This window comes from Typopeltis vanoorti, chromosome 17 (assembly GCF_054136105.1).
Source record: "Typopeltis vanoorti isolate ZY-2024b chromosome 17, IOZ_Tvanoo_1.0, whole genome shotgun sequence".
Taxonomy (NCBI): domain Eukaryota; kingdom Metazoa; phylum Arthropoda; class Arachnida; order Uropygi; family Thelyphonidae; genus Typopeltis; species Typopeltis vanoorti.
The window spans coordinates 57,403,182-57,415,326 of record NC_143565.1 but is presented as its reverse complement, the minus strand read 5'-3'; the positions used below and the strand labels follow the sequence as shown (position 1 = coordinate 57,415,326).

General features: G+C 34.3%; 1 non-coding gene across 1 annotated transcript; it reads right to left on the bottom strand.

Moving 5' to 3' along the window:
- Positions 1 to 3,326: 3,326 nt before the first annotated feature.
- TRNAG-GCC (transfer RNA glycine (anticodon GCC)) lies at positions 3,327 to 3,397 on the bottom strand. The gene has a single exon. It is a non-coding gene; the product is annotated as a tRNA-Gly (tRNA).
- Positions 3,398 to 12,145: the final 8,748 nt, after the last annotated feature.

Sequence of the window (12,145 nt, the reverse complement as noted above, 5' to 3'; positions counted from 1 at the left end):
GGCATTCATTTTGCAGGTTATTTACACCTGAAATAAAGAAAAACTGTGGAACGACAGCGTGAATTTTCCAGTGAGCTCTCCCAGCTAGCTGAGAGAGTCAACATTTAGTTATAGAAATGCAAGCAAAGAAAATCTAAGTGTGACGTTTCACAACCTTTGTCTTGGAATGTGCGCGTCTTACATTATCCTTCTTATTGCAAGGAATGGCCGAAACTGCGCTGTGATTCTGAAAGAATCTTTTCTGTAAAAGATGAGCAAGATATGCAAGGAGAGATCTCTTAATTGGTAACAGTGAGAGAGAGAGAGAGAGAGAGAGAGAGAGAGAGAGAGAGAGAGAGAGAGAGAAAGATAGAGAGAGAGATGGTTTGTTATTTTCAACTGTGTGATTTATAATTAAAGATAGTTACTATGAGGCACCACTGATGTTAGCATATATCTCCGAATTCCAAATCTGAAAAAAAAACTACAAAACATTCAGCAGAGATATCATAAAGACCATCAGTTTTGCTGGATTCCAAGTGCTTAGCATATTCACTTTAGCCAAAAAACAAAAAGCAAGAACAGTGGTCATCGCTATTGGATGTTTTTGGAATATTTGTTTGACATTTCTTTAAATGTGCCCATCATCGTGTTGTGGGTCACTGTCTTTGGGGAGAATGTTCAATCATTTACTGGTATTTGTATCCAGCTGTGTGAAAAAGGTCCTGCAGTTCTGATGTTCTAAAGAAGCCATGAGAGTCAGAAGTGTCAGTAAGATGTTGTGTTTGCTAAGATTACTGCAACCGTCACCAATTTTCCAGAAGTCGTGCTTTTCGTTGTTATCTTGAATAGTCCTTTTCTTTCATTCGGTGCTGGGATCATTCTATCAGTAATGGAAAGCAGCTCACTGTGTATCCTACTGATCCGATGAAAGATTTGTCTGTTCTTTTCATCAAAGCACGATGGATTTTTCTTAGACTGTTAGCCACTCATTTCTTTCCAGCTAATTAATTACGGTAGCAGACTTAAACAACCTGAATTTCTCAATGCATTAGGGTCCTTATCTTAACATGTTGAAACTTATTGAAACTTGTTTAGACATACCCTTACAACTGAATTCATTCGATGACAACTCTTTCATAGTGGTACTATCTTGTGTGCATTTCTAATATGCAGTGTGTACTCGACAATTTACACCATATTTAACAGGACTAAGTAGTGTGCATACAATTAACACGGTATTTAATCACAGGATAAAAGACCACTTGCTAACCATTAATTACAGTGGTTAATGAGTAATCTCACAAGAGAATTGAGTTCTATTATTGATGAATGTTGTTACAGCTGTTACTCATAGTACATATGACAAATGGAAGGAAACGTTTGTAAAGTAATCACCTAAACCGAAAGCCTCAGAATGTGCTTAAAAGGTGAATATGGTCAATCGCTTTCATTACTGCGGACTGAATAGTAATGAAATAAATGAATTTCCATTTATGACATTCGTACTGAAACATAGAATATATTAAGAAACAAATTCCCAGTTAATTATATAAAAAAAGCTACAACTATCAATAGTTATTTATACATATTTATAATTAAATATGGAATATTCTGCAGCAGAGTTGGCAAATATAGTAATCATGTTAAACTATCTGTACTTGTTAAACAAGTATTGGATGGTTAGCGCTCTTCTACACGTTCTTCACGTTGGTGTTTTTTGATTGATTGTTGTTTGCTATAAAGTAAGCACCACTAATCCAAAAACGGTATGATATCCATCAATTCAAATTACATGGGAAGATTTCGAATAGAAATCTTGTGAAAGTCAAGAAGTGGAACCATGAACCATCACAAATGATCAAAAGCTTTTAAATAAAGTGCGAGATGAATATTTAATTACGTAAAACAAATATTTGTCTAATATGAATGTATAATTATTTGATCACAAACAATATTGTGTAGCGCAAAATGTTACTCAAAGTCTGGAGTATTAAAAAATACTGTATCAGCCGTGAATCAAAGCCCGTGAGTCCACGAGCAGGCACATATTCTACGGTTAAATCACTAAAAACGCACTGTTAAAAGCATTTTATGTATCTGAAATCGTATGTCTTAATACTGGTCGGTCCTTCGAAACTTACTTATTTATACATGAGTTCTTTTGATCAACATGCATTTGGCATTTTTACATAATATTTAACATGCGGGATTTCATTAGTTAATACGTGTGATCTCGTTTGGAAACTGAATATTTTAAACCCGTTGCCAATGTAGAAGAAACAATGTAATTATGGCACTTAGGTCAATAGCAATGTATTAAAACATTACAAAATTTCTGCTCGATTTCGCCACTAAAGTCTAATTTAGTCTAGAACCTCGCGCTTTACCTTGCAAAGTTATTAATTTATTCGTATGGAGTTTCCTCCCTTTTTCTCCCCCGTCCCTATTGGGGAGAGTTGAGCCCCCTCATGGGGGTTAAGTATTTATGGCTGTAGATCTGTGTGTGTTCACGGGACCGGTTTGCCTCCTTTCGGGATGAAAAACGCCAGATAAACTGCCGGACAAAACCCGCTCCCAAGACCGGCTAACTTGGCAATGGCTGAGGAAGATCCTCAAATTCCTCGTCTTCGACGGGAATCGAACCTGGGACACTCCTTCCCCAGTCATATGGTTGCGAAGCGCACAGCCACTAGGCTAACCGCGCGGACACCTTGTAAATTAGATTGACACTACTAGAGTACAAGCCCTAATGGAGAAACGTACACTTACAGGGGCCTAACAGCGACTCAGTCTTGACCTTTATTTAACCGGTTAATGTCATGACTCACCGAGTCTTTACCTTGACTCCACGGTTACGTGTGATGTTCTAGACTAAATGAAATTACTGAGTGGTGAATCGGACAGAAGAAAATATTCTTTCAGTGGTCGAAATGCTGGTGCAAAGCTGCCGCAGAGCCATGGTTTCCCATCTTCTTTTTCTTGATGATATTGGAATCAGGGCTCGGAGCTGTCAAGTATCGTGTGATGTTGTCGTGTGCACCGAAAAGAGAAAAATGTTTTAAAAAATGCATCAGATAGCATGGAAAAATACACCTTATTCACTAGTGCCCCCTCAAATCTCAAGAGGAAATTCAGGATTATTATTATCCATGAGACTGATTTAAATCAGAAGACGCATAAAAAAAACGAACAGACTAGAAAAAAAAAGAATCATCACTGATCAGAAACAAGAGAAATTATTAGTCATAGTTCTCGTAGGAAAAAATATAGGCCTAATACCAAAAGATAATTTTCTGTTTTCGACTGACGCGTAAAGTATTCTCTCAAACACAGGAATAAAAAAATGCATCGGCCGGGAATCGAACCCGGACCACCCGCGTGGCAGGCGAGTATTCTACCATTGAACCACCGATGCTACGTTAAGTTTCCTTTTATCTACTTCTTACATCTCATGACCTAATATAGGTCTGTCTGCTGAAACTTGTTTAAGAGTTTGTTTCGTTATACCTGAATTCATTTCATGACTACCATTTCATGGTGGCTCCATCTAGTGCGCGTTGCTCAGTCATGTTATTTACATCATATTATCATCATGTTAAGTAACATATTAACATGCACTGTACATTAGCCTGTTTTATGCTATTTTTTTTTTACAAGATAAAATAGTCCATTGATATTTTACCAATATTTTTCATTGACAAATAGACCACATTTTAGCCAATAGTTTACACAGTTGAATTAAGAAATTGAATTTCAAAGGGGTGACCAGAGATGCCACAATAACGTACTCATTGCATGTAAGTAGATACAAACTGAAAGGATAGATAACGTATTTAATAAGCGGTAAACATTTCACATTTAGAAAATATTAGAAAAAAATAACTATAATATGGTTAAACATTGAACAAAAGAGCTTGAAGGCCAAGTAATATTATTTCAAGGTGGGATATTAAATAATTCTTAATTTTAAATCCAAGTATATATTGAAACTGTTAAGTATAGAATGTAACAAAAGCTTTATGAGACTACAACTGTTGTCATCAGTGTTGTCTATGATTGCACTAACAAAATTCTTAGTCTTTTAAAGATTGTATACACGTATAATAAATAAACATTTTCTATACTAAACACACAAAACATTAGGTAAATGTTTTGGAGTAAACTTTCCTGTATTGGATTAGACGCAGTTTCATAAAGGTAATCCTTTGATAAGGGTGATGCAAATATACTGCATCACCTTTTGCATAGAATGATGAGGTAATGTCACTTTTTAAAAATACTCCCGCTAGCTGTACGGTAATACTTTTAGTAGACAGATAAAGTAGCGTCCTCGGAATAAACAAATTCTATTTGTTATTTAAGTTTAGATCTAGCTTCAAGAATTAATACATGGAAATATTATGTGATTGAGAATCGCAAAGAAATTCATATTTATCATGAATTTCTTTTAATATTTTAAAATAAGTAAGGACACTAAACGTTCAAATTAGCAGAATTAGTAAGATCAGTTTCGCTTTTATCCGTATAAATTATCTTGGAATTTATCTTGTTGCATTTAAATATCATCCAGGAGTTTGCTTGTTTTAAAGACAGTGACTAACATTCCGAACAAATATGTAGAGTGGGATGCTTTTTTTTATAGTAATAAATAGTTCTTAAGAACACAGTAGTTCAATATACATTTTACATTAAAATTAATAAATAAGTTAATAACATTCTAAAGTTAACAAAGTGAAACGAGGAAAGAACGATCTATAATATGTTCCAATCATTTTAGTAGAATATATACCGGTGTATATACTTTTATTCATACGGCTATTTTAGCCTGTTTCCGTTTAGGAGTGTCCCTTATTTTAAATACATTGGCTTTTTACTCAGGAATTTTTAGGAAATTATAAGTGTATTTTAGAGCTAAATATATGCAGACTAATAGAGGAAGAATTTTTGCACGTCTTCGTTTTCCATACTTCTATATTCCATAATGTTCTGGAATAGGGATGTTACAGTCAGAAGTGTTCTTGTACACGAACAAGAGCACTTCCGATACAAGATACAAGAACACTTCCGTGACTGTAACATCTCTATTCCAGAACATTTAAACGCAAAAAAAAAACGCAACATCAAAAAGAAAACTAAAATACAGAGTACAGGGAAGACAGAAATAGCAGTTCACGCCCTTGAACAGAAACTTACCCCACAAATTGACAAGGCCATAATAATAGATAAACAAGACAACGAAACAATGCTTAGAATATCGGAAACAATAGCCATAAAATGTGACGAAAACTCAATCAACGTCCACCGACCCTACCTAATTTCCGAGTGTTGGAAGCTCCACAACATAAAAATTAGGTCACGACTCCGACCAATAAGCGAAAACAAAAGTCCTTCTAAGGCAGATATACCAAGTCGACATGACATAAGCCTACACTTTTCCCGAAATGTTCCGTGACGATACACGATCGAAACGGCTCGCACCCCGTTAACGCTCTCCCCCTGCCCTGGTTCCCATAAATACCTTCCTTTTCCCAAAGAAGCGTCCTTAAATATAATAATATATATGCATATATATTATTTAAAAAAAAACTGGTTTTTTTTTTTAAATAATAATACTAGAAGATGTATACTGCAATTCATTATGGGTGGGGTCACTACCCAGACAGGTTTCAACGTTTTTGAGGTCTCCTCAGTGAGTAACTAGACCCTAAATACCAAGGTTATAGTAATACGGAGCTTTATCAACTTTATCTATAGAAGTTGCAACAAGGTGTTTTTATAAAAATCTTCCCACCTTACCTCAAACAACCCACCCCCACGTTTCCTACCCCCTTTATCGGTCTAACAGCAGAAGTATAGAGAACAAAGACATCCTAGCATCCAAACAAGGTATGTGCAAAATTTCTTCCTCTATTAGTCTGCATATATTTACCTCTAAAATACACTTATAATGCCCTAAAAATTCTTGATTAAAAAGACAATGTATTTAAAATAAGGGACACTCCTAAACGTAAACAAGCTAAACTAGCAGTATAAATGATAGTTTTTTTAAGAGAAGTAACATGGAAAATTTCCCAGAAATAATACCTATATATACTTTTTTTTGCAAAGATTCTTTAGTTGAAGTAATTGATTATAATATTATTACTTCCAATATAAGAATCATGTGTGAAATCGTGCGTATATATATATATATATATATATATATATATATATTAGGATAACCAAGTTATTTTATAAACTTGGTTATTTAACTGCTAATCCCAAGTATGCAAACAATTAAGTTTGCGCCTGAAACAAAGTTCAAGTCTAAAGATGATACAACACCAGGGGAACTCATTGTAAAGGTGGGTAAAGCTCTGATCACTATATATATATATATAGTGATCAGAGCTATATATATATATTCTTAGTATTTTCCCATAATGTAAAGCACATCTCACTAGAAGATGTATACTGCAATGCATTATGGGTGGGGTCACTACCCAGACAGGTTTCAACGTTTTTGAGGTCTCCTCAGTGAGTAACTAGACCCTAAATACCAAAGTTATAGTAATACGGAGCTTATTGGTAGAATACTGAATTAGTCAAGTGATGTCAAAGATAGTACAAGCATTTTGCTCCAAGCAAGAACCTTTAACTATATTCAGTTTTTATTCAGTTATTACTAAAATTTAGTAATAATTGAAGAAATGCCAGTAATAACTAACAAAATGGCACAGTCTACAGGATTTGAATTCGCTATCATAGGTTGTGATATTAAGTATTAGATTTTGTAATAGTAAAAAGAACTTAAAGATAGATTAAGTGAATCAAGTGAATTGGTTGTAAACTAGAATCAGGCAAACATAGAAGTTGTTTTAGGATTCTGATTTTTTTTTAAATTGTTGTTAATAGATTAATATGGCTGTTTCATCTAGTTCTAAAATAGAAGATAGTGAATTTTTTCGTACAGTGAACCCACAACAGGTTTTTCCTCTCTTTTCAGATGATGTACTGTTTTTTTTTTACTTATGTTGAAAAACTTAAAGAAATGTCAAATTGGATAGATTTTCAACTGTTAATTTTACTCAGAAGTAAATTAACAGGCAAGGCTAGAACATATTTTAACTCATCTCCAATTCTCAAGGATACATTAGATTATCAAATATTTAAGGACAACCTTATTTCTCGGTTCTCAAAGTTAAGAAGTATTGGCCCAAACTTATGGAAGCTACAGAGAGTTTCACAAAAGGATAGAGAAACTGTCTCTGATTTTTACAATCGGTTGTTAACTTTATCTAATAGCTTAAATGTCACAAGTGAAAATAAGCCTCATTTAGAATAGGCTATGTTCCAGCAATTCCGCCAAGGTGTTAGAACATAATTGAGGGAAACAGCCTATAAAAAGAAACTTTCTACATTGGAAGAGTGTCTTAAAGCTGTAAAAGAAAAAGAGTAGATGATAGGGGATTTCTCTCCCTCATCCAATATAAACCATATAAATATCTTAGAAAAGGATAATTGTTCCTCTGTCATTAACAAGACTGAGAAGGAGAATAAAAAGGAAAAAGGAAAAAGGAAGGATATTGGGGAATATCCTATAAATTTTAATCAAATATCAAACAGTGAAAATCAATCTGACAGATTGAAATTAATGGAATAAATGAAAGCTCTAGTTCACCATGAAGTGAACACATTACAGCAACCAGTAATGGATCTCGATCAGGTGGTGACACAGCTTGCATCTATTACCTTGAAATCTCATGAGAATAACAACCTCTCATCAGATGGGATCAACAAGATGATAGAACAAGAAGTACAAAGACAAAATCTGCCCATATTAACAAACCTGGATAGGGTGATACAAAAACTAGAGGGTTTTGGTCAACAAGTACCTAATAACTCTCAATCTCAAGAAAGGGAGGAATATCTCACTAGCCTTAGAGATCCTCCTTAATGCTTCAGGTGCAACAAAATTGGACATCTTGCTAGAAATTGTTATTTTAACAAGAAATATTACCCTATCAAAAACTGGGATTCAAAGTTTGGGTACATACCCCACAGAAGAAATAATAGAATTCAGAAACACCAAGCTTCTAATGAAAGAATGATGAGAGTTAGAGGAGAAATCCTGGGTTCTAAATGTAATATTTTGTTTGATACAGGATGTAATGCTTCAACTATTAGAAAGGACTATCTCCAAAGTATGAGACATAAATTAAGGAATAATATTGCCAAACTTAGACAACATGTAAGAATTACTACTCTTTCAGATTCAAACTTCGTGGCATATGAAAAGGTTCGAGCAAGAATCTACCTACCAGAATTTAAGCTAAGTGTCTGGAAAGAGTTACTTATCATCCCCTCAACCACTAACATAAGCTCCCACATCATATTGGGAACAAATTATTTAGAAAGATATCAGTTCTCCTGATTTTTTTAAAAAGGAAATATGCTTAATGAGCAAGAAAATAAGTGTCAAAACAAATAGCAATTATATGCATAATAGAACAAGGAGATAGAAAGAAAGGTTTTATATACCTGCGAAAGGATTTACCCCAGATAAAGTAGAACTGTCTATAACTGAACCGACTGTAGAGGATAGTGATACGCATTCATATTTTATATTTTATAATTTATATTTTAGGAAGAAACACACACACATATCTCTGCATAGGAGTAACAAAGTTGGTTAATTCTTACGGGTAAATTTCCTTGTTCATCTATTTATATACGGACACCTTTTAGAACTATATTCACTTAAAACAATTAACAGCACTCATTAAAAACAAAACAAATCCTCTTAGTAATAACTGAATAAATTAATGGTCGTAATTCACATAATTAAAGGTTCTTGCTTGGAGCAAAACGCTTGTACTATCTTTGACATTACTTGACCAATTCAGTATTCTACCAATAACTCATGAACTAAGGTAACACGCAGTAATTCTTTAACTTGAAGTTTTTATGCACAGTTGCCTATTCTTCCAGCATTTAATTAATCTTGTAGGCACTATATCTCTTAGCACAGCTATCGTTTAAATTTAACCTTGCTGCCTCTACTTATTCTCTTAGTTACTCCATGCTATTCTTCAAGTTTCTGTGTGTCCTTGAAAGGTCGATCCTGAGTCAAAATATTTTTGCCTTTTCTTGGTGTCAAATTTCTGGTAAACTCAAAATTGCGATATATGGAAAGCCCACACATACCAACAGATATCTGCACAGGCAGTCCCATCATTTCCCTCCTCATAAGCTTGGAATAATTTCCGCCTTGGGACATAGAGCCCGTTCTTTTCTGGATGACCCAAATGAACTTCTTACAGAAATAAATCATCTGAAAACTTCTTTCGAATTTAATGGATACTCCAAGAGAATCATTCAAAAATTCCTTCTTAATCCTCCTAGACATCACTCAGAAGAAACAAATAGATTCAAAGGCAATATATCTATTCCTTACATAAGTACTGTTTCACATAAATTAGCAAAAGTTCTAAGAAAATACAATATCAGAACTTTGCTCACTCCACTTCCAAAATTTCGTTTCTTAATAAGCCACCCAAAACTTTATCATCATCTTAAATACCCTGGTGTATATAAAATATTGTGTGATTGTGATATTCCTTGTTTTGGGAAGATAGACAAATCTGTCGAATTGCGTATGGAAGAACACATGAGGGACATTACTTACAAGAGACAGCGAGCCAGTGCATTATCAAGTCATATCCTTTTCTCGGCTAATCCTAATGATCAAAGCCAAAGTCACAAAGTCTGCTGGGAAAAATCTACTAACATCTTCCGTTGCAATGATGAACTAGAGAGAAAAATCGTGTAATCTAGAGAAATCATCTTCAATCCTGTTCATCTAAATAACAACTTGAGCTACAGCCTCCCAGATAGTCATTCAGTTGTAATCATGTACTAGCGTTCACGTGATGCCGCAAGCACGCACTCTCCCAACAATGCAACAAACGAAAGAACAGCTTCAAATACAACTACAACGTTTTCATGCTAATTATGTATAGAGACTATCTATGTTGTTCATAGTCTTTGAACCTTCAATGTTTAGTGTTTTTTTCTTTCTTTTATAATGTCACCTGAAGAAGGTTGTTACAGGACGAACTAGTAGTGTTTTTATATTAAAACCTTTTTACTTAAATCTCGGTTCTAGTCATTCAATTCTTCATAAAAAAATAATAATAAAAAAAATTTAAAAAAAAATATATATAGTGCTTTTTGTGTAATGGTACGGAGTACAGCACCTTAATTGACAGTGACATGTGACTTTTGGATGCGGTATTTTTTTCATTTACAACTTTTCCTGCTAACAAAGAATTCGTACCGGCATTTGCTGTTTGACAAAAAAGCGCTGTGTGAATTTTATAAAATGCTACTTCTCTCTTGTAGGTTAAATTGAAAATTATGATGATTAGTTCAATTAACAAATAATATTATAATTCTTCTATACGTTATTTGATATGCCGTTATTTAATATCATATCAAAATCTATTCAAACTCATAACGTATAATTCCTTTTGAAATATTTTGTATACTTTCCAACTACAACCAGTGCGATTTAAATTAGATTTGAGATGATGAGAAGAATTCTAGTGAAAACACCAACGTTGAACTTTGTCCACCCAGGATTTTTACATGAAATTTACAGAAGGGAGGATGAAGAAACAGAAACTAACACATGTCTGTGTATTATTATAAAATGCAACAAAAAGAAAAGTAGATTATTCGATATAGGAAGAAACATTTTACGAAGCTAAAATTTCACATGTACGTGGTACACGAGTTGAATAATCGCACGTCTAAGAAGAACAAGATGTGTAAAAGGAATAATACTCCCCTACGTCATTTAAAATGCGAACGGAAATGAAGGATTTAAAAGAACGTCAGCAATCCTTTTTGAAATGCAATAAAGAGAATGCCTTGGCCGGGAATCGAACCCGGGTAACCCACCTGGTAAGTGAGTATTCTACCACTGAACCACCGATCCTCTGTTTATATGCTCTTTCTGAATATCTGAAATTAGGATCTGAGAAAATGCATTTATTTAAAAAAAATTGTTTAGTTATACTGGTTATACATGATTTCTTGAGATAATAGTTTCCTTTTGAAAGTGGTTCCATCTAGTGTACTTCAACAACCCTTCCCATAATTAATCATCTTACCTATTAATCTCCTCCCCAGCCGAAGCTGCCTTTAGTTTTACAAGAGAGAGAGAGAGAGAGAGAGAGAGAGAGAGAATCAGCTATTCGAATAATCCAACTTTTATCGGCGGAGAAAGATGTCAACTGCACATTGCGCATAAGATGAACTATAACTTGCTTATTTAGCGTTGGCAGTCTGTTGTGAGGATATACCAACCGATTGGGAAAACGGTTATGTTTAACACGTGGTAAGCCAATTTATTTAGTGTATGACTATTTGTATTATTTAAAATAAAACTTATTGTACATACTTGGCCAAGATGATATAATAGTAAAATCAACTTATATTTAATACATTAGAAATACAACATGTACATAGTATTATTTGTATGACTAACAATTCGTTTTTGTAAGCATATGTTAAATCGATCCACAGGTCGGTCTTCTTAATCACTAGACGAACCATTTGGTTTTGTTTGTAGGTATCAATTTCATTTTTGAACATTTCACCCAACTCATACCCTGTTTTATTTTATACTCTTTCACAACGCTCTGCTAAAATTCTTCTATAAATTAGAAATTTGAGGGCATTTCTTTGTTTTTAGCGGTGACTGGAAACCGAAGCAGATGTGTTTACCTCTGAACTGGACGAGACATAACGGACACTGAAAACCAGGATGGAAGACGTTTTAATTTGTTTGGCTAGTCACTTAAGTATGGTGATCCTAAGAGATCGTTCTGCACTAGGAGTTAGTGTGAAAAAGTAGTTTACAGAACATTTTCTAGTAATTCTATTCTTCCTCACCATCTAGGATTAGCGTAGTGAATCCCGAAAGAAGGTTGCTCAGACTTGGGTGATTCGTGAAGTAAGGAATTTCAATTTCCAGATTCACAGGCATGTCCATCGCTGCTTCCCTGTGACAGCAGGACCCGTGCTGAGGTTTTCCAGAATTCCACATGGCATGACTTCTTTGATTGTGGAAATGTTAACGCATTATAACAGAGACATAGTACTTGACAGATCTAGA